Consider the following 23,381-nt stretch of genomic DNA (forward strand, 5'->3'; position numbering starts at 1 on the left):
GAGACGTGGCTTTAGAGAAATGAGACGCATGAACCATTTCTCATGACTCTGTTTTCATGTTGTTTTCACATTGAGCCACTGAACTGCATGTTCGACAGCTTGTCTGTTCAGTGGTGAAAAAACACACTTATCCTGCTTTCTTAACTGAAGTGTTCTGGAAGCACTTCAGATTAAATCCTGTGTCTTTCAGGAGGAAACGGGAAGAACCCGGTTTGTCCATAAAGAGTGACAGGTCCATGGATCGTCCTCTTCCAGTCAGAAGATCAAGAAGGTCAGAATTTCAATCTGCCCAAAACACCGGTTGTACAGGTTGTATGTTGAAATCTCTTTTTTTTTTTTAATAGGACTTACAAGTCTTGACAAAGATGCTTCTTTGACCCGGTGGCTTAAAGAGTTAGAGGGATACTTTACAGACTCACAGGTTGCCAGTTCAAATCTTATCTCATCTTACTAGTTTCCAGGACCAACACACAGACGCTCTTCAGTGTATTAAACATCAAAAAAGCCCTCATTTAGTAAGGTATGAATGTAAGAAAACGACATAGTATAGTAAGTAAGTTACCGGTGCAGTATTTGACTTTTATTTTAAGGAGGTGTTGACAGGATGGTAACATGTCTACATAGGCAGGCAGGCAGGCAGGCAGGCAGGCAGGCAGGCAGGCAGGCAGGCAGGCAGGCAGGCAGGCAGGCAGGCAGGCAGGCAGGCAGGCAAGCAAGCAGGCAGGCAGGCACACATACACTCTAAATGAACATGCACCATGTGACTGAGACCCTGTGTTACAGCCCCTAATGTCTCCTGCGATATATTGTTTGTTTGTTTGTTTGTTTGTTTGTTTGTTTGTTTGTTTGTTTGTTTGTTTGTTGGTCGATGACATGTTTTTACCTCGAGCTGTAGATCTGAAGGATGAGGTGGTTTTGAACCCTCTTCAGCCACCGGACCGCAATACGGGTGTCCGTCACCCAAGCGACGGTGGCCGAGTAGTGCTCACTGAGGGCAGGAAAGAAAAGACAGATCTGTCCCCTTATCCTTTAGCTGCTGTTCTCACACATCACATGACCGCAGTGTATTCATTAAGCCGTCTGGGAACATATCAGCAAGGACAATGTATGAGAACGCAGCTGCAGACTGTCCCGCCACAACTGCTGAGTTACATTCAGCGGAATAAAACTCCCTTGTTTATGCAACTTCATCACAGTAATTTCCACCACATGACACTGTTTATCTCTCACTTTCTCCTTTAATAGATCCACATAATAAAAACTGTTACGTTACCTTGCGCTGAATGAGGCCGGAACAAGGACCTCGGTGATTTCTGTCACGTTGTCAGTGTTTCACAACCGGGTTGGGAGTACCTGGCTGCACCGGACGAGAACGTAAAATTAAATAAATAAATAAATAAATAAATAAATAAATAAATAAATAAATAAATACATAAATACATAAATACATAAATTTTAGATAAACACAAAGCTTGTGCTACAGAAAATGGACCAGACTCAGTGAATAGCTCCCTAAGCTTAACATGTCCCGTGATAACTATTAATTTAGCCGTACAGACTAATGAGCAGTGATAACTAACATGTCTTTGGGGTCATCGGGTGGGAACCTCCTTTCGCCAGTGTTTCGTCTAGTTGGTCCCGCGACACCTCCAGGAGGCTAGACGGTGATCACTGGCGTCCCAGAGTCACTCCCCTAATGCCAGCCGTCACTGCTCCTCACGCCGCGACCATTTTCTTCATCTTGCCTACGCTACCACAAACGACACCATCATCAACTCTGACAAAACGCACTAGCAGATTCAGCAAACAAACTCCCCTGAACAGTTGGAGAAAGTGGCGGCCATTTTGAAGGAGGCAGAGTCAAGGAGAGAAGCCTTTTTGAGCTAAACTCTCCCCCGCCGGATTAGGCTGTGCTCTTGCCCCCCCCCACCCCCCCACTCTCCAAGACAATGAGGGATGTAGAGTCAGGGAGAGGGGCCTTTTTAGGCTGGCTCTCCCCCGCCGGATTAGGCTGTGCTCTACACCCCTCACGCTCTAACACCGCACCATGCAACTCACCTAAAACAAACAAACTCACCTAAGCGGCCACAGACACACAACAAACCAATTCGATACAAGCAAACGGTACAGGCCACCTCACCCGGACTAACCGCATGGTCTCAAAGAGGCTCACACAGGCCACACCCCCACTTAAAAACACTTCCTCTTCCTGGATTTCTTCCTTGCTTCTCCTAAGAGTCTGTCTATCCTAAGCGCTCCCCCTGCTGGGCCCCCAGCTACCGTTACTCCTTCTCATCCAAATCCACTGACTGGATCTTGCTCCCTCATCTGACATGTCCTTTACAATTTTCCTCACACTCTGTCCACTTGCTCCCAACTCCCTCACCAAAGAGACAACAGACCTTGCTACAAATCCTCTACATCCTACTTCCACTGGACAAATCCTAACTTTCCATCCCCGCTGCTCTGCTTCTGCCCCTAACTCTGCGTACCTGAGCTTTTTCCTTTCATATGCTTCCTCAACTAAGGCCTCCCACGGAACAGTCAGCTCTACGAAATATACTTTCATTCTACTCCTAGACCACAAGACTATGTCGGGCCTTAGCTTTGTAACGGCTATTTCCTGGGGAACAACAAGCTTTCCTCCTAAATCTACCTGCATTTCCCAATCACAAGCACCTTCTAAGCTGCCTTGCCTTCTTCTTGTTGTCTTAACGACTTTCTCCCCCTCTTGAACGAACTCGATTGCACCTTTCTTCGTTTTAGGTCCTCCTACATTTGCCTGCCTCCGTAACTCTTCAATTCCTGCGGCTAAGCTTTTTAGAACCTGGTTATGTCGCCGCGTATGCCTGCCCTGCGACAGACTAACCTTACACCCTGACAGAATGTGCTTTAAAGTTGCCGTACCTGAACACAACGAACATAGTGGGTCTCCATGTACCCAGAGTTTTAGGTTCTGGGGAGTTGGCAGCACATCATAAGTCGCCCCTATCAAGAATCTAGTACTACTTTCCTCCGTGCTCCAGAGTTCTTTCCAGCTAAGCTTTTTCTCGTCTACACCTTCCCAATTCACCCACTGTCCCTGCTTAGCCTGGGCCACTGCCTTAGCACCCCTTAATAATTCCTCCCGTCTACGAACCTGCTCCACGACTGGCTTTCTCTTCTCCTTGGGACCTGCTCTACTCCACACCGGTTTGCCTGGGCCAAGCCCCAAGCCTCCCCGGCCTATTTGGACATTACCCACAACCTCTGTGTGCCTAAGCGTTGCTTCTGCCTCCTGCGCTGCGATTCTTGGATTCCACTTTCTCCCCTTGATTGGGTTTGGAACCACCTTACTAACTACCGCATCTTTGCTCCCAGATAACAGGAGCTCTGTCCTAACCTTGGTACATTTAAACTCCTCCACTAGACTGGTCACTGGGAGCTGAAGTATGCCTTTCCCATACAGTGCCGCCGTGCTTAAACATCTAGGAACACCTAGCCACTTCCTAATGTAAAAGCTAACTAATTTTTCCATTTTTTCTGCAGTGGATGTTGAAATCTCATATACAGACGGTGGCCACGTCGGCCTGGGAAATAACCCAAACTGCAGACACCACAGTTTCAACTTTCCTGGCAGCCCTGATTTATCTATTCTATCCAGTCCCCCGGCAACAGCCTTCCGAAACTGCGCTGCCTGTTCTCCGTCATTCAAGTCTGCCTCGTACCACCTACCTAGACTCTTTACAGATTTTTCCCTAATTATTGGAATCTCCTCTTCATCTATTACGAACTTCCTATCACTTAACTTCCCTCTGCTTATTGAGATACTTCTAGACTTACTAGGCTTGATTTTCATACTAGCCCACTTTAAGTTTTTATTAAGTCTCTCAAGTATTCTTTTCATCCATGTAGGCCCTAATTGGTGTAAGGCGCACCCCATCCTGCCGCCTCTCTCCACCTACAACCCACTTAGAAGCTCTGATGATTACCTCCATCGCCATTGTGAATGCCGATGGAGAAATCGTGCACCCTGCCGTGACGCCTATCTCTAGCCTCTGCCATCCTGTTGTGAAGCCTGCTGTGCTTAAGCACAGCCTAATATCTTGGAAATACAATTTTACTAAATTAACCACTACTCCAGGTACTTTAAAATAATCAAATGCCTCCCAAATAAGGCTATGTGGCACTGAACCAAACGCGTTTGCTAAATCCAAAAATATGACATTCAAGTCTCTTTTCTCTGTCTTGGCTGCCTGAATCTGATGCCAAATCATGCTAGTGTGCTCTAAACATCCTGCGAACCCTGGTATTCCCGCCTTCTGTACCGCGGTGTCAATTAAGCTATTCCTTTCTAAATAGCTAGTTAATCTCCGTGCGACTACGCTAAAGAAGATCTTCCCCTCTACATTTAGGAGAGAGATCATTCGAAACTGACTCAGGTCTGAGGATTCCTTCTCCTTTGGGATAAAAACACCTCCTGCCCTACGCCGTGCTCTGGGAATAACCTGTTTCTCCCAAACTGTTCTTAATTGCCTCCACAAAAACTTTAGGATATCAGGTGCGCTTTTATAAACCCGGTAGGGGACTCCATTTGGCCCTGGGGCCGAAGAAGCCTTTGCACGCCTGACTACCTCCTCAACCTCCTTCCACCTCATGATCTATCTTTCCTACTGGCGGCATGTCAGGTGGAAGGCCTATTACTCTATTCTGCTCAAAATCTGAATATGCGTTTCTTAGATATTTTTCTACTTCTAACTTTGTTGCCTTAAGCTGCCCTCCCTTTTCCTGGTTAAACAATCCTTTGGCAAACTCGAAAGGGTCCCTGTAAAACGCTGTCCTTACATACTCTTTATTCTTTCCCTTTTTCCTAAGATATTCAGCCCTTCTAAGTACTGCTAGTCTGCCTCTCAAATCTTCTTGCAACACATTAATCCCCCCCCCCCCTCTTCCTCTGTTGCCCTTTTCCACTGCTTTCTTAATTGTCTTCTTTCCTTAACTCATTTCTCCATTTCCCTTTGCCGTCTAGACTTAACTAACTGTGCTCTTTCAACCCTCTTTCTGTCTTGCACCCCGAATCTTTCTGCGCCATAGGAGTAAATTATATCCCCCATCTTCTCTAGTCTATCGCTTGCATTTCCTCTTAGTCTACCTAGAATTGCTGACAAATCTCTATTGACTGACTCCCATTCTTTCTTGCCATTTGCCCTCGGCCATTTTACTCTAGTTTTCTGCTCCATATTTCTCTCCTTGACTGGCCTATTCACCTCAGTCTCAGCTGCATCCCCTCTTGTACTCTCCTCTTCCTCCTCTGTAGCTGCGTTATTGGTATCCTTCGAACTGTGGTTTTCTACCTGTCGCCGGACTTCATCCGACTTATTCGATCGACTTCTTAAAAAGTATCGATCGATGCGGCCACGCTGCCTTTCCTTAGCAACACATCTCTTTCTTCCCTGATGCATTCTAAGGCCCCTAACTGACGTTACTTTCTGCCAGCCACAAGGACAAATCTGGAGCTTATTTCCCTCTGGCCTATCATTTTTATTCTCTCCATCTACCCTCACGTCACCCTGAAAACTATTCTGCCCAGTTCTAGTCCTAGAGAATAGGTCCGTGCCCCAATAAATAAATAAATAAATAAATAAATAAAACAAGCATGTGCTCACGATTGTGGTCAAAAGCTTTTTCACAGTGAAATGCTGGAGAAACGATGACATCAAAAAAGCATTGCTAAGATTTCTGACCTGGCTCACACTTTGTTTGCTCCAACAACACCGACGCAAATGTCACAATTTTGGAGTTGTTTCCCTTGAATGTTTGTACTTTCTGTCTCTGTCCCGTTTGCCTCCTTGTTGATCGTCCGCCCCACCTGTGTTCAATCACCCTCTCCTCCCAGGTGCGTGCGCGCGCGCGCGCGCGCACTCCCCTTTGTCTGTCTGTCTGTCTGTCTGTCTGTCTGTCTGTTGCTGCAGTCAACTCCTGGTCACCCTCCGGAGAGACCCGGTCTTCGCCGTCGGCCTCCAGAACCGACCCTAAACCCTAACCCTAAAATATGAATCTCACCCTCATAGACCCAGTCTGGGATCCCATTTAAAAGCCAGTTGTCCTCTCCGTTGAACGTGACCCGCTGTCCTGCGGACCCGGGGCTCGTCTTTATGTACGCATTATTCCCCCAAACAAGGGCCTGGAAATGCAAACACACACACACACACACAAGTTCAGAAAGACTTTTCACTTCTTCAGCTGCGGCCAGCTCCAAAACATCTTATTTTGAAAGGGATATAATGAAATAGGCAGATAATGTTTAACTGTGCACCAACTTTTTATGAGAGTAAAATAAAGACATTAAGATTCATAGTTGGGAACTTACTCTAACGACCGGTCATACAGTGAAGCTAACGGGGCAAAAACAAAACGAGCCGTCACTCGGCAGCTTTAAAACTTTCGTCGGATCAACGTGAATAAAAGGCCGACGTACCTCGGAGCGGTTGCTCATGAACGCAACATATTTGTGGTCTGCAGACAGCCGGTAGTCGTACGCGTTCTTCTCCTTCTGTGTCGGAGGAGAAGCACAAACTTTTCACATTTCACATGGAGTTTTCATGCTGTCGTCATGTGGTTTATAACGTTTACACAGAACAAACACAGATGTGGATGGGGGGGGGTGGGGGGGGGGGACTTACAAACTTGTCTTTGCTCAAGAACTCCTCGGACTTTCCTGTGAGCACGTCGTGGAGGTAGACGGAGCCTTCGGACTTACGGAGATACTCATTATCTGTAGTGGATGATCAGCGAAGGGAAATGCAGAGCAGTGACTGCTTTGTTGTGACATCACAAAGTTACAGGAAGTCCCGACGGCTGGTTTTAAGGCTTCCAAGATATTAGGCTGTGCTTAAGCACAGCAGGCTTCACAACAGGATGGCAGAGGCTAGAGATAGGCGTCACGGCAGGGTGCACGATTTCTCCATCGGCATTCACAATGGCGATGGAGGTAATCATTAGAGCTTCTAAGTGGGTTGTAGGTGGAGAGAGGCGGCAGGATGGGGTGCGCCTTACACCAATTAGGGCCTACATGGATGACATGACGTTGATAACTACAACGGTGCCATGTATGAAAAGAATACTTGAGAGACTTAATAAAAACTTAAAGTGGGCTAGTATGAAAATCAAGCCTAGTAAGTCTAGAAGTATCTCATTAAGCAGAGGGCAGTTAAGTGATAGGAAGTTCGTAATAGATGAAGAGGAGATTCCAATAATTAGGGAAAAATCAGTAAAGAGTCTAGGTAGGTGGTACGACGCAGACTTGAATGACGGAGAACAGGCAGCGCAGTTTCGGAAGGATGTTGCTGGGGGACTGGATAGAATAGATAAATCAGGGCTGCCAGGAAAGTTGAAACTGTGGTGTCTGCAGTTTGGGTTATTTCCCAGGCCGACGTGGCCACCGTCTGTATATGAGATTCCAATATCCACTGCAGAAAAAATGGAAAAATTAGTTAGCTTTTACATTAGGAAGTGGCTAGGTGTTCCTAGATGTTTAAGCACGGCGGCACTGTATGGGAAAGGCATACTTCAGCTCCCAGTGACCAGTCTAGTGGAGGAGTTTAAATGTACCAAGGTTAGGACAGAGCTCCTGTTATCTGGGAGCAAAGATGCGGTAGTTAGTAAGGTGGTTCCAAACCCAATCAAGGGGAGAAAGTGGAATCCAAGAATCGCAGCGCAGGAGGCAGAAGCAACGCTTAGGCACACAGAGGTTGTGGGTAATGTCCAAATAGGCCGGGGAGGCTTGGCCCAGGCAAACCGGTGTGGAGTAGAGCAGGTCCCAAGGAGAAGAGAAAGCCAGTCGTGGAGCAGGTTCGTAGACGGGAGGAATTATGAAGGGGTGCTAAGGCAGTGGCCCAGGCTAAGCAGGGACAGTGGGTGAATTGGGAAGGTGTAGACGAGAAAAAGCTTAGCTGGAAAGAACTCTGGAGCACGGAGGAAAGTAGTATTAGATTCTTGATAGGGGCGACTTATGATGTGCTGCCAACTCCCCAGAACCTAAAACTCTGGGTAAATGGAGACCCACTATGTTCGTTGTGTTCAGGTACGGCAACTTTAAAGCACATTCTGTCAGGGTGTAAGGTTAGTCTGTCGCAGGGCAGGCATACGCGGCGACATAACCAGGTTCTAAAAAGCTTAGCCGCAGGAATTGAAGAGTTACGGAGGCAGGCAAATGTAGGAGGACCTAAAACGAAGAAAGGTGCAATCGAGTTCGTTCAAGAGGGGGAGAAAGTCGGTAAGACAACAAGAAGGCAAGGCAGCTTAGAAGGTGCTTGTGATTGGGAAATGCAGGTAGATTTAGGAGGAAAGCTTCTTGTTCCCCAGGAAATAGCCGTTACAAAGCTAAGGCCCGACATAGTCTTGTGGTCTAGGAGTAGAATGAAAGTATATTTCGTAGAGCTGACTGTTCCGTGGGAGGCCTTAGTTGAGGTAGCATATGAAAGGAAAAAGCTCAGGTACGCAGAGTTAGGGGCAGAAGCAGAGCAGCGGGGATGGAAAGTTAGGATTTGTCCAGTGGAAGTAGGATGTAGAGGATTTGTAGCAAGGTCTGTTGTCTCTTTGGTGAGGGAGTTGGGAGCAAGTGGACAGAGTGTGAGGAAAATTGTAAAGGACATGTCAGATGAGGCAGCAAGATCCAGTCAGTGGATTTGGATGAGAAGGAGTAATGGTAGCTGGGGGCCCAGCAGGGGGAGCGCTTAGGATAGACAGACTCTTAGGAGAAGCAAGGAAGAAATCCAGGAAGAGGAAGTGTTTTTAAGTGGGGGTGTGGCCTGTGTGAGCCTCTTTGAGACCATGCGGTTAGTCCGGGTGAGGTGGCCTGTATTGTTTGCTTGTATCGAATTGGTTTGTAGTGTGTCTGTGGCCGTTTAGGTGAGTTTGTTTGTTTGTTTTAGGTGAGTTGAATGGTGCGGTGTTAGAGTATGGGGGGGTGTAGAGCACAGCCTAATCCGGCGGGGGAGAGCCAGCCTAAAAAGACCCCTCTCCCTGACTCTACATCCCTCATTGTCTTGGAGAGTGGGGGGGGGGGGGGGGGGGCAAGAGCACAGCCTAATCCGGCGGGGGAGACTTTAGCTCAAAAAGGCTTCTCTCCTTGACTCTGCCTCCTTCAAAATGGCCGCCACTTTCTCCAACTGTTCAGGGGAGTTTGTTTGCTGAATCTGCTAGTGCGTTTTGTCAGAGTTGATGATGGTGTCGTTTGTGGTAGCGTAGGCAAGATAAAGAAAATAGCGGCGGCGTGAGGAGCAGTGACGGCTGGCATTAGGGGAGTGACTCTGGGACGCCAGTGATCACCGTCTAGCCTCCTGGAGGTGTCGCGGGACCAACTAGACGAAACACTGGCGAAAGGAGGTTCCCACCCGATGACCCCAAAGACATGTCGGTTATCACTGCTCATTAGTCTGTACGGCTAAATTAATAGTTATCACGGGACATGTTAAGCTTAGGGAGCTGTTCACTGAGTCTGGTCCATTTTCTGTAGCACAAGCTTTGTGTTTATCTTAAATGTGTGCATTTCTCTGTGGACTGAGGCTTTGATACTTTCACAGTATCAATATAGAAGCTAGAGCTGATCTATAATCACACTACACATGGACACAGACCTTTACACTGGATCAGCTGAAGGTATGGATGGGAACAACGTCATAGTATAGTATGGCATAAAATTTCAAAAAACGTCATAGTATACCAAGGCATATCAGCAGCAGATAGTGTGCATATAATATATGAATTCAGGAGTCTTTTCTTTAGTAACAATCAAGCATTTATTTACATCAAATGAGGCACTCATAATCAGTGATAATAAAAAACTGTAGGATTCACTGGATCCGTATAAACAATTGCGAAACGCAACATATAGTGGATATAAAAATTCTACACACCCCTGTTCAAATGCCAGGTTTTCGTGATGTAAAAAAATGACAGCAAGACAAATAATTTCACAACTTTTCCCACCTTTAATGTGACCTATAACCTGTACAATGCAATTGAAAAACAAACTGAAACCTTTAAAGGGGAAAAATATAAAATAAAAAACTTAAAAGAACGTGGTTGCATAAATATGCACGCCCTTAAACTAATACTTTGTTGCAGCACCTTTGGCTTTTATTACAGCACTCACTCTTTTTGGGTAGGAACCTATCAGCGTGGCACATCTTAATGTGGCAATATTTGCCCACTCTTCTTTGCAAAACCGCTCCAAATCTGACAGATCGCAAGGGCATCTCCTGTGCACGGCCCTCTTCAGATCACCCCACAGATGTTCGATGGGATCCGGGTCTGGACTCCGGCCGGGCCGTTCCAAAGCCTCGATCTTATTCCGGTGAAGCCATTCTTTGGTTGATTTAGATCGTGCCCAAAGATGAAGTTCCTCTTCATCTTCAGCTTTCTAACAGAAGGCCGACTGGTATTTGGAACTGTTCATAATTCCCTCCACCCTGACTAAGGCCCCAGTTCCAGCTGAAGAAAAACAGCCCCAAAGCGCGACGCTGCCGCCGCCGCCGCCGCCGCCACCACCACCACCACCACCCTTCACTGTAGGTATGGTGTTGTTTTTGCGCCAAAACTTGATTGATTGAAAGTCTATTTCTAACTATCTCCTGACATTTTCTTTACTGTATTTTGTTGTCGGTGGAACTGTCATAACATTATGCTTACATACTTAATACTTACAATGTGTACAAAACATTTTTTGGTTGAAAAATAAAATAATATAACACTTATAGTCTTAACTGGTGTAGCTCTGCATTCCCCCTTCACGGCCTTTGGAAAATGGACCTTGAACAGTGGTTCACCTTCTTTTGTTTGGGCTTTCGGTCGCTCAGCATTTTCATCGTAAGACATGGCAGCCAGGTATTGTTGCGGGAAGCTGATGTGCTGGCCTGAACAGAGGAAACAGAGGCAGTAGTTATGGCAACAGCTGCAAGCAGTGCAAAATTGATAACAACAAATGCACTCAATTATGTGTAAACTGGGTCGTCAATAGATTGTAAATGCCGCAAATAGCTCACTATCCCTGCAAAATACAAAAAATGTGTATTACTATCCTCTTTCACATATCCCCTGTAACTCTGCGCTCATCTAGATATTCCCTCCAGGCACCGAATCTGGAAACATGATACAAACGTTAAAACGGACATCATAAGGCGTGACTCTCAATACTAACTTTCACAGCACCGATAAACAAGCCCGGAATTTTACCGGCTCGACTTTACGGACAGTTAAAACGCCTTTCAAGTGTGATAAAGTCGGCAGGGCGGCTCTAATCGACGTCACGCGGCGACACCAAGCAGAGGAATTGCATACAATCTGCACCCGTCTGTGGGCACGAGGCAGAACCTTAGCCGCGTTAGCTGCCGTGCTAACAACACGTGCAACAGGCTCTCGTGCACACACGGTAAAGCGACATAAAATGGTGAAACTTACAGTTCCCAAATTTGAAGTTGGGTTTCGGACAGTCGGTGCTGATCCGTGCTTTATAATCCCGCATTGTACTGGCCCTCGTTGAGAAAGCGGTCCTACGTGAAATGGTTAGAAATGGTACATCTCCATCAAAAATAAAACAAATCCATTGGGTCTTCGGATCTTCGGACGTTGGGGGGGTAAAAAGACTTCCGTGTCGGTTTGTACGGTCAACTACCGAGCTACTAGCGCGCATAGCTCGTACCTTCGACATAGTTTTACCGGAGCCGGCGATGCGAGGGAATAAACTATTTCCTCTTTAGAAGAGCGAGCTGGAAGCGCAACAAGCGGCGGCAGGTGTCGGCGAATGTGTTGCACAAACCTCCTTCGGGACCAGGATCTGGTCGGCGGCCCTGAGGTGCTGCAGCTGCTGGGCGACCGGGACGGGACACTTGTTCTTCGGCAGGCCGCAGATGCACCTGCTCGTGGACACACAGACACGTTTCGTCCGACACTTGCTACACACTAAACTTTTAAGTTCAGCTGGTCGCTCACAGCGTCCACTGCGCTTAAAGGATCGTCCAGGAGGTAGATGTCTGCGTCCCGATAGACGGCCCTGAAACACACACACACACACACACACCTTACGACTTTTCTGGCCTTACTTTACTATGACGTCTTTATACCTTAATATACTATGACCTTTTTGGATGTTTTTATCCCTCACTATACTATGTTGTTTTTTCACATTTTTTTGCAATACCATAGAATGTCATCTTTTCGCTTTTAAGGCCTTACTATACTATAACTATTTGAATGTTTTTATGTCATTTTTTCATTGAATCATAGAAAAGCCAAGTGAAATTTGTATTACAACAGTTCTCCTAGATTTGGGGAAGTGTGAGTTTTATTGACAAGAACAACTGATGTCTATGATGTGAAATTACAGGTGGTGGCTTGTACCTATGTTGAGGGAAGACTAAATTGAGATGAAAATGCATGTATTTGATTGAATTTTCTGGATAAATGAAATCTCTCTGTTGTAAGAGTGAAAGCCACAGAATTGAAAAGTGAGCATTTTGTGTAAGAATAAAACATGTGAAGATAAAAGAAACCCTCTCACCGCTCTGCAGACGGTCACGGTCCTCACGCAGTTGAGTGTGATATTGAGAAACAGACGTCTCCGCCTGTAAGAAGAAATAAACCAGATGTAAGTGTTTTGACGTGGTACAAAATGTTTGAGCTGCAGTGATATACGTAAAACATGACACTTTCATCGGGTTTCATTACTAAATATCGAAGTGGTTGAGGTCATTGGTGATGATAAGATAACAATATACAGAAATTTAAAGACGGCTGCAGCCCAGAGAGGAATAAGTGAATATTTGTAATGTTAAAGATAAATGAATAAAAGATTAAAGTAATGGATAAATGACACAAAGACCGTGGCATGGCCCTTGCTAAGAAAGAGGGGAACGGGCTAATGGGCTTCTTATTGTAGCACGCGACTGTGACTGTGTTATTTTGGCTAATGTAAGTCATTGAGCTTTGTGTCATCTAGCACAATAAAGATAAGTTGTATTGTTTTTCCTCTTCCCCGCTACAATACATGTCAACTATATATAATAAGCAGTGGTGGTCCAGGTACCTTTTATCATTAGTGGTGTCGGGACTCAATTGTTCAATAGACCAAATGTTTCTTTGCTTCACTGGACAAAGGAATTCACACCCCACAGTTCCTCACGGTTCACACCTGGGGATGACCTTACCGGCCAGCCGTGGTCAGCGTGTGACATGTGACCCCCAAGGGTGTCGCCAAACAAAACCAGTCTTCTAGACCTCTTCTCGCTCTCTTCCCTTCTCGGCTCGCTCCGGAGAGCAGCTCCAGCCCTCTCCTCTCGGTTCTGCAAAGGGCAAAGAGGCCCCGGCCCGGGTCAGCTCTGCTACCTGAGAAACTAGCTCTCTCGCCGGCCCGCAACCAGCAGCCTGCAGACGCTCTTCTCCTCCACAACAGCGACCTGCTTCAGATTAACTGTGAGTGAACCAAATCCTCTTCAGAATCAGCGGCTACGACACAAGGCCGGCTGATTTGTCGCACCAGAGTTAGCGTGGAACGGCTAACTCTGTGAGGAGAACAAAGGAGATAACAGCAAGCGACACAGCCAGACAGGACTTTACTCCACCAGGAAACCCCCCAACTCACTGGATTTTACAAAACACTGGAAAGGCTTGTTCCAAGGATCGGGTAACGTTAACGGACTGGGCCTAACCTCTCCCAGCACAGCATAGCACGGCATAGCTAAGCAGCAGAAGTCTTAACTTTGTTAATGTACTCGTTGATTGATGTCTTGTTGTTGCGATGTTTGCTTAGGTCGCGGTCAGTCGTACAGTTAATCGAGTACTCGTATGTTCACACACGTAGCGGTACGTCTCAGTCCTAGAACTTGCATGAAGCTAACCTCCCCCCTCTAACCCGGTACCTTTAGATTACATGAGCTAGGCTAACAAAGAAACTCACACACACTAGGTGGTCTCGGCGGCCATTTTAGTAGTTTCTTTGTTTACCGCCATCTTTGTAGTCTTCTTTGTTCAGGTCATGTGGTCACAGTGACCGCTTTGAGTCGGCCATCTTGCCTTTGTCTGTGTCCCCACAGACACACACACACACACACACACACCTGTATATGCTAGATTAGACATTGTATTTTACTCTGCTCCATTGTAAATAAATGTACTTTTAAGTATAACTACTGGTGTGTTTAATGTTGCACAAGCGTGAATATCGCCAACCTCTACTCGGTAGAATTCCGATCCTTCGACTGTAACTTACTATTGATTTGGTAATTTGGTTATAGTTAGTAAGCTAATGATTAATCAGAGTTCCAAACTAATGGTAATAGATTGAGACTAAAACCATATTGGCTATTTTGCCTATTAGTTTAGGCTGGTGCACCGTGAACTTTAATTCATTTTAAAGTTATTATTTAATATTAATTTTTTGTCATATTAATATTTTCTTAATTTTTGATAGCCGATAAATTGATAAACGACCGAAATCTAACATATTTGGTGTCCAGCTCATGAGGTAGAGTACTGTTAACTTAATGGTGCCCAGGTAGAGCTCAGACCCAACAGTGGCCACCTTACGGTCTTATGGACAGCCGCTCCTCTTCACTACAACGTGGGTGAATGTGGCACATCTCAGTCTGAACAGTCAACCTCCTCATGCCACTGCAACAAACTATTTGACAAGCAAAGACACACACACCGTTTTCTGCAAAGCCTTATCTCTTAACTGTCAGAAAATATTATATGTTTTGTCATTATATAAGTCTGTCTTCTGTCCAGGCTGCTGAATGAACAGAGAAGTGCACACAGACACAAATGTGGTGTAAAGTTTTCTGACTAAAGCACCGCAGGCCGTCTTCCCCTCTTTTGATTTTTCTTTGCCTTTTCCTACATTTTCTATCAATGATATCACCAGTTCAGATGTTTGAAAGTCAACAGAGAAATTCCATTTCAATTATTAATACTACTACTACTACTATGATTTACTTTGACATGACTTGGAAGTTAATGGCAGAGCTACACAAAGACATTAAATGTTACTTATTTTCATAGTTGTTTAGCCTGGACAGAAGACAGACTTGTATAAATGACATTGACAAAACATATTATATTTTCTGACAGTTAAGGCTTTGCAGAAAACAGTGTGCATCTTTGCTTGCGCAATAGTTTGTTGCAATGGCATGAGGAGGACCAGCGGAGTGCAGCGGATCACTCCAACTCCAGCCTGAGATGTGCCACATTCACCCACGCTGTAGTAAAGAGACTGGAAGGTGGCCATCATTTATTTAAAGTATTTATTTAAAGACTTACTTACTTCCTTACAAAAATACCAAAAACCACAACATTTTTTAAAACCAACCAAAAAATACTCACTTTGTTTCCAGCTGCTGAAACAAACAGAGGCCTGTTGTGAAGGATGAGTTTTAATTGGGTGTGTATCTTAAGAGGGGAACTCAGTTAAACACAAGATCTAATCAATGTGGTGATATGTATATAAGCAATAGTCACCAGCAGATGTGCGTCCCGCGGCGTCCGGTCCGGTCAGTTGGACGCGGGAGGGCGGAGCGCCAAAGAGGAGGTGGAGGGTTCCAGCTGCATGTGTGTGTAAATGAGCAAAAAGACTTAGTCTAAAAGAGGCATGTAAGCAAAGAGCAAGAATATACAGTATAAATGTAAAGATTGTAAAAGTAGGATTGATTGCAGAGTAACTGATATGAAGTTTGTAAAAATGTGACGTACGTGATGTGTGTGTTCCAGGCGGCGGTCAGAGCTGAGGCCTGTCGACTGCGCCGTGATCCTTCTGTGAAAAATGAAAATGGATATAAGGTTTACATACGACACACTGGTATGAATGGCCAAATGATATTTTTGCTAAATAGCGAGAGTTTTGCCCATTAATTGCAATGAATAATATAAAAAAATTGAATAGAGCATGTTTGTTTTGTGATCCCGATATAATGAGAGCGCCATTACCTTTTGTGATGGGTGGCCGCCAGCTTCCGGCGTGATGGACATGTGAGCGCAAGGAGTGAAGAGCCGGAGTTGGAGCGGTGTGCCGGCCGGTGCCTGGTCCTGGTCTCCTGGTGGCGGGACATCTGCATTCAAAGAAGACACAGGCACATGTAGTGACAGACAGACTCTGTGGGCTGAGATGAGGGAGGGCGGGTACTCTGCCTGACATTTGAGCCGGCTGTGATGTGATCTGGTAGCGTTTGTGCTTTGATGTTGAAGTTCCAAGTGGTCAGCATGCAGAGAAGAGAGCGAGCAGAGTCCATATGCAGCACACTTCCTTCCATGTTGTGAAAATACAGAGAAGAAAAAAGCAGACAAAGCGGCGACGGGCTGAATTTAAGACATAAGAAAGCTTGTAGAGAGACTTTTCCTCTGAAGATGAATGAGAATGTATAAAAGTTTAGAAATAAAATGAAATGAGTGGTGTGAATTTTGTCCTGTCCCCGTTTGAGTCAAACTGTAATTGTAATCTGATATTTTGTCATTGGTCATTTTTAGAAAGAAGTGTTATTTTTATTGCCTTTGGCTGTATAATTTTTTTAATTTGAGCTGCATGGGTGAAATATACAGATAAGAGTGAAGCGACATGACTGATGTTCTGTTCCGAGTGAGAAAGATTGAAGAGCTGCCACATGAAATAGGAGTTAATGTTCCCACACATGTAAAGTGGACTCATGCACAAGCAAAGATACACAGTGTTTTCTGCATAGTCTTATCCGAGCATGTGTGGTGAACTGGGCTTGCTAAGTTAGCTAAGTGTGAGTAATTCGGTTATTTAGAATTTGAGAGCACCAAGTTGTGATTTTCTTTGACATGACTTGGAAGTTAATGGAAGAGCAACATTTGATGTTAGTTATTTTGATAGTTGTTTAGAGATATTGAATTGAACTGAAGTTACCCGAATGTTTGTAGCATGTGGTCCCGTCCGTGCTGCCTCCGAGCCGAGGTGAAAGGTCAGACTGTCAAACAGGAGGTGGATGAATCCAATTGGATTTATACAAGGGGGATCCCGGATTGTACTAAGCGGGGTAGAGAACAGGGCGGTGTTTGGCTGCTGCCCAAAACAGCAGTTGCACAGATTGCATGTTGAAATCTCAGCCAATCATATGGCCAACAATGAGAGGACAGACTGAAAAACTTTGAAAAGATCATTTCATTGTCTCTGGCCTAGTAGCTCAAGGTGTTAGAGTCTTTCTCTAAGGATTCTAAGATTGGTGGTTAAGATCTAACATGACTTAGAAGTGTTGAGAAAGATGATTCTTTTCACCTCAGACCAAGTGGCTTCAGGGGTTAGAGGGCTACTCTCTCAGTAAATTGAAACCTGACATGCATATACACTCAAATCCAGAATAAAACAACCCGCCTTTCCCGAAGACATTCTGCATAGAATTAAATCGATGGCATGAGAGATCAGTTCATGTTAAGACCCTCAACTGTGGCAACATCTAACCATTCTATGCAGGATCTCAGATTTAAGGCGGTCATCTCCACAGGAACGATTTGGTCAGACCCAGTCAATGTCGGCATGAAAAACTTGATGTTGAGGTGTTTTTATTTAAGATAAACACAAAGCTTGTGCTACAGAAAATGGACCAGACTCAGTGAATAGCTCCCTAAGCTTAACATGTCCCGTGATAACTATTAATTTAGCCGTACAGACTAATGAGCAGTGATAACTAACATGTCTTTGGGGTCATCAGGTGGGAACCTCCTTTCGCCAGTGTTTCGTCTAGTTGGTCCCGCGACACCTCCAGGAGGCTAGACGGTGATCACTGGCGTCCCAGAGTCACTCCCCTAATGCCAGCCGTCACTGCTCCTCACGCCGCGACCATTTTCTTCATCTTGCCTACGCTACCACAAACGACACCATCATCAACTCTGACAAAACGCACTAGCAGATTCAGCAAACAAACTCCCCTGAACAGTTGGAGAAAGTGGCGGCCATTTTGAAGGAGGCAGAGTCAAGGAGAGAAGCCTTTTTGAGCTAAACTCTCCCCCCGCCGGATTAGGCTGTGCTCTACACCCCTCACACTCTAACACCGCACCATGCAACTCACCTAAAACAAACAAACAAACTCACCTAAGCGGCCACAGACACACTACAAACCAATTCGATACAAGCAAACAATACAGGCCACCTCACCCGGACTAACCGCATGGTCTCAAAGAGGCTCACACAGGCCACACCCCCACTTAAAAACACTTCCTCTTCCTGGATTTCTTCCTTGCTTCTCCTAAGAGTCTGTCTATCCTAAGCGCTCCCCCTGCTGGGCCCCCAGCTGCCGTTACTCCTTCTCATCCAAATCCACTGACTGGATCTTGCTCCCTCATCTGACATGTCCTTTACAATTTTCCTCACACTCTGTCCACTTGCTCCCAACTCCCTCACCAAAGAGACAACAGACCTTGCTACAAATCCTCTACATCCTACTTCCACTGGACAAATCCTAACTTTCCATCCCCGCTGCTCTGCTTCTGCCCCTAACTCTGCGTACCTGAGCTTTTTCCTTTCATATGCTTCCTCAACTAAGGCCTCCCACGGAACAGTCAGCTCTACGAAATATACTTTCATTCTACTCCTAGACCACAAGACTATGTCGGGCCTTAGCTTTGTAACGGCTATTTCCTGGGGAACAAGAAGCTTTCCTCCTAAATCTACCTGCATTTCCCAATCACAAGCACCTTCTAAGCTGCCTTGCCTTCTTGTTGTCTTAACGACTTTCTCTCCCTCTTGAACGAACTCGATTGCACCTTTCTTCGTTTTAGGTCCTCCTACATTTGCCTGCCTCCGTAACTCTTCAATTCCTGCGGCTAAGCTTTTTAGAACCTGGTTATGTCGCCGCGTATGCCTGCCTTGCGACAGACTAACCTTACACCCTGACAGAATGTGCTTTAAAGTTGCCGTACCTGAACACAACGAACATAGTGGCTCTCCATTTACCCAGAGTTTTAGGTTCTGGGGAGTTGGCAGCACATCATAAGTTGCCCCTATCAAGAATCTAGTACTACTTTCCCCCGTGCTCCAGAGTTCTTTCCAGCTAAGCTTTTTCTCATCTACACCTTCCCAATTCACCCACTGTCCCTGCTTAGCCTGGGCCACTGCCTTAGCACCCCTTAATAATTCCTCCCGTCTACGAACCTGCTCCACGACTGGCTTTCTCTTCTCCTTGGGACCTGCTCTACTCCACACCGGTTTGCCTGGGCCAAGCCCCAAGCCTCCCCGGCCTATTTGGACATTACCCACAACCTCTGTGTGCCTAAGCGTTGCTTCTGCCTCCTGCGCTGCGATTCTTGGATTCCACTTTCTCCCCTTGATTGGGTTTGGAACCACCTTACTAACTACCGCATCTTTGCTCCCAGATAACAGGAGCTCTGTCCTAACCTTGGTACATTTAAACTCCTCCACTAGACTGGTCACTGGGAGCTGAAGTATGCCTTTCCCATACAGTGACGCCGTGCTTAAACATCTAGGAACACCTAGCCACTTCCTAATGTAAAAGCTAACTAATTTTTCCATTTTTTCTGCAGTGGATGTTGGAATCTCATATACAGACGGTGGCCACGTCGGCCTGGGAAATAACCCAAACTGCAGACACCACAGTTTCAACTTTCCTGGCAGCCCTGATTTATCTATTCTATCCAGTCCCCCGGCAACAGCCTTCCGAAACTGCGCTGCCTGTTCTCCGTCATTCAAGTCTGCCTCGTACCACCTACCTAGACTCTTTACTGATTTTTCCCTAATTATTGGAATCTCCTCTTCATCTATTACGAACTTCCTATCACTTAACTTCCCTCTGCTTATTGAGATACTTCTAGACTTACTAGGCTTGATTTTCATACTAGCCCACTTTAAGTTTTTATTAAGTCTCTCAAGTATTCTTTTCATCCATGTAGGCCCTAATTGGTGTAAGGCGCACCCCATCCTGCCGCCTCTCTCCACCTACAACCCACTTAGAAGCTCTGATGATTACCTCCATCGCCATTGTGAATGCCGATGGAGAAATCGTGCACCCTGCCGTGACGCCTATCTCTAGCCTCTGCCATCCTGTTGTGAAGCCTGCTGTGCTTAAGCACAGCCTAATATCTTGGAAATACAATTTTACTAAATTAACCACTACTCCAGGTACTTTAAAATAATCAAATGCCTCCCAAATAAGGCTATGTGGCACTGAACCAAACGCGTTTGCTAAATCCAAAAATATGACATTCAAGTCTCTTTTCTCTGTCTTGGCTGCCTGAATCTGATGCCAAATCATGCTAGTGTGCTCTAAACATCCTGCGAACCCTGGTATTCCCGCCTTCTGTACCGCGGTGTCAATTAAGCTATTCCTTTCTAAATAGCTAGTTAATCTCCGTGCGACTACGCTAAAGAAGATCTTCCCCTCTACATTTAGGAGAGAGATCATTCGAAACTGACTCAGGTCTGAGGATTCCTTCTCCTTTGGGATAAAAACACCTCCTGCCCTACGCCGTGCTCTGGGAATAACCTGTTTCTCCCAAACTGTTCTTAATTGCCTCCACAAAAACTTTAGGATATCAGGTGCGCTTTTATAAACCCGGTAGGGGACTCCATTTGGCCCTGGGGCCGAAGAAGCCTTTGCACGCCTGACTACCTCCTCAACCTCCTTCCACCTCATGATCTATCTTTCCTACTGGCGGCATGTCAGGTGGAAGGCCTATTACTCTATTCTGCTCAAAATCTGAATATGCGTTTCTTAGATATTTTTCTACTTCTAACTTTGTTGCCTTAAGCTGCCCTCCCTTTTCCTGGTTAAACAATCCTTTGGCAAACTCGAAAGGGTCCCTGTAAAACGCTGTCCTTACATACTCTTTATTCTTTCCCTTTTTCCTAAGATATTCAGCCCTTCTAAGTACTGCTAGTCTGCCTCTCAAATCTTCTTGCAACACATTAATCCCCCCCCCCCCTCTTCCTCTGTTGCCCTTTTCCACTGCTTTCTTAATTGTCTTCTTTCCTTAACTCATTTCTCCATTTCCCTTTGCCGTCTAGACTTAACTAACTGTGCTCTTTCAACCCTCTTTCTGTCTTGCACCCCGAATCTTTCTGCGCCATAGGAGTAAATTATATCCCCCATCTTCTCTAGTCTATCGCTTGCATTTCCTCTTAGTCTACCTAGAATTGCTGACAAATCTCTATTGACTGACTCCCATTCTTTCTTGCCATTTGCCCTCGGCCATTTTACTCTAGTTTTCTGCTCCATATTTCTCTCCTTGACTGGCCTATTCACCTCAGTCTCAGCTGCATCCCCTCTTGTACTCTCCTCTTCCTCCTCTGTAGCTGCGTTATTGGTATCCTTCGAACTGTGGTTTTCTACCTGTCGCCGGACTTCATCCGACTTATTCGATCGACTTCTTAAAAAGTATCGATCGATGCGGCCACGCTGCCTTTCCTTTGCAACACATCTCTTTCTTCCCTGATGCATTCTAAGGCCCCTAACTGACGTTACTTTCTGCCAGCCACAAGGACAAATCTGGAGCTTATTTCCCTCTGGCCTATCATTTTTATTCTCTCCATCTACCCTCACGTCACCCTGAAAACTATTCTGCCCAGTTCTAGTCCTAGAGAATAGGTCCGTGCCCCTATCCTTCACTGAGTCGCATATCCAGCTCATAGTCATGTCCGTTCCAGTGTCCGTTGCCGTATAGTCTGCCTGCGAGTCATCTTCCACCCCTGCTCTCGCTGACCCTTGGGGTATTTTTCTTAAATAAAACGTAGCTTATGTTGGCTGTGACAAAGATGCTAGGCCTCGCCACTGCTACCATGGATTGCTAGCCCATGGCAGCACCCTTGGGGTCTTTGCCTCCTGTCAGCTGTCTATCCAGGCTGTCACATGGTCTTTCCCTTGTTGTCAGCTGCCCTATTCACAGCAGTCACTAGCTAGGCTAGCTTTGAATTTAAGATAAACACAAAGCTTGTGCTACAGAAAATGGACCAGACTCAGTGAATAGCTCCCTAAGCTTAACATGTCCCGTGATAACTATTAATTTAGCCGTACAGACTAATGAGCAGTGATAACTAACATGTCTTTGGGGTCATCAGGTGGGAACCTCCTTTCGCCAGTGTTTAGGCTGTGCTCTTGCCCCCCCCCCCCCCACTCTCCAAGACAATGAGGGGATGTAGAGTCAGGGAGAGGGGCCTTTTTAGGCTGGCTCTCCCCCGCCGGATTAGGCTGTGCTCTACACCCCTCACACTCTAACACCGCACCATGCAACTCACCTAAAACAAACAAACAAACAAACTCACCTAAGCGGCCACAGACACACTACAAACCAATTCGATACAAGCAAACAATACAGGCCACCTCACCTGGACTAACCGCATGGTCTCAAAGAGGCTCACACAGGCCACACCCCCACTTAAAAACACTTCCTCTTCCTGGATTTCTTCCTTGCTTCTCCTAAGAGTCTGTCTATCCTAAGCGCTCCCCCTGCTGGGCCCCCAGCTACCGTTACTCCTTCTCATCCAAATCCACTGACTGGATCTTGCTGCCTCATCTGACATGTCCTTTACAATTTTCCTCACACTCTGTCCACTTGCTCCCAACTCCCTCACCAAAGAGACAACAGACCTTGCTACAAATCCTCTACATCCTACTTCCACTGGACAAATCCTAACTTTCCATCCTCGCTGCTCTGCTTCTGCCCCTAACTCTGCGTACCTGAGCTTTTTCCTTTCATATGCTTCCTCAACTAAGGCCTCCCACGGAACAGTCAGCTCTACGAAATATACTTTCATTCTACTCCTAGACCACAAGACTATGTCGGGCCTTAGCTTTGTAACGGCTATTTCCTGGGGAACAACAAGCTTTCCTCCTAAATCTACCTGCATTTCCCAATCACAAGCACCTTCTAAGCTGCCTTGCCTTCTTCTTGTTGTCTTAACGACTTTCTCTCCCTCTTGAACGAACTCGATTGCACCTTTCTTTGTTTTAGGTCCTCCTGTAAGTGAATCGCCCCGGCCAGCGGGGTGCCGCTGCACCAGTTCATCCATTCATCAGTAGCAGCCGTCTCTCCGGGTGCTGTCACGAAGGGCACTGAGGGTGGACAAGCTCTTTGGAGGCGTCAGTAAACTGAGGAAAAAAAGGGCCATTTTTAAAGTAGGGGATACCGACGAAGCCCAAGTACCAATAATATTGCAACAAAGTACTTTGTTTGCAAGTAGGAACTTACACTGGGCTGTGTGCACAATGTAATTGAGTGGCAAAGATTATGAGTGGTTTTAGGTTCGAATCTCATTCGATCTTACTACTTTCCAGGCCCAACACACAGAGGACAGAGTGAAAAGCTTTAAGAAAGACACTCCTCTTGTGTCTGGTTGGTCAATGGGTTAGACACCTGCACAGGTATTTTGAGGACATGGGGTTCAA

At 45.9% G+C, this 23,381-nt stretch overlaps 2 long non-coding RNA genes across 2 annotated transcripts; both read right to left on the minus strand.

Moving 5' to 3' along the window:
• Positions 1-9,946: 9,946 nt before the first annotated feature.
• On the minus strand, positions 9,947-12,674 carry LOC130165094 (uncharacterized). Its single transcript, XR_008826701.1, has 3 exons — positions 12,539-12,674; positions 11,798-11,894; positions 9,947-10,895 (listed from the first exon to the last, which is right to left on the minus strand). It is a non-coding gene; the product is annotated as an uncharacterized LOC130165094 (long non-coding RNA).
• A 2,685-nt stretch (positions 12,675-15,359) lies between these two features.
• LOC130165095 (uncharacterized) lies at positions 15,360-16,416 on the minus strand. Its single transcript, XR_008826702.1, has 4 exons — positions 16,164-16,416; positions 15,958-16,079; positions 15,724-15,784; positions 15,360-15,576 (listed from the first exon to the last, which is right to left on the minus strand). It is a non-coding gene; the product is annotated as an uncharacterized LOC130165095 (long non-coding RNA).
• Positions 16,417-23,381: the final 6,965 nt, after the last annotated feature.

Source organism: Seriola aureovittata, chromosome 24 (assembly GCF_021018895.1).
Source record: "Seriola aureovittata isolate HTS-2021-v1 ecotype China chromosome 24, ASM2101889v1, whole genome shotgun sequence".
In the NCBI taxonomy this organism is placed as follows: Eukaryota; Metazoa; Chordata; class Actinopteri; order Carangiformes; family Carangidae; genus Seriola; species Seriola aureovittata.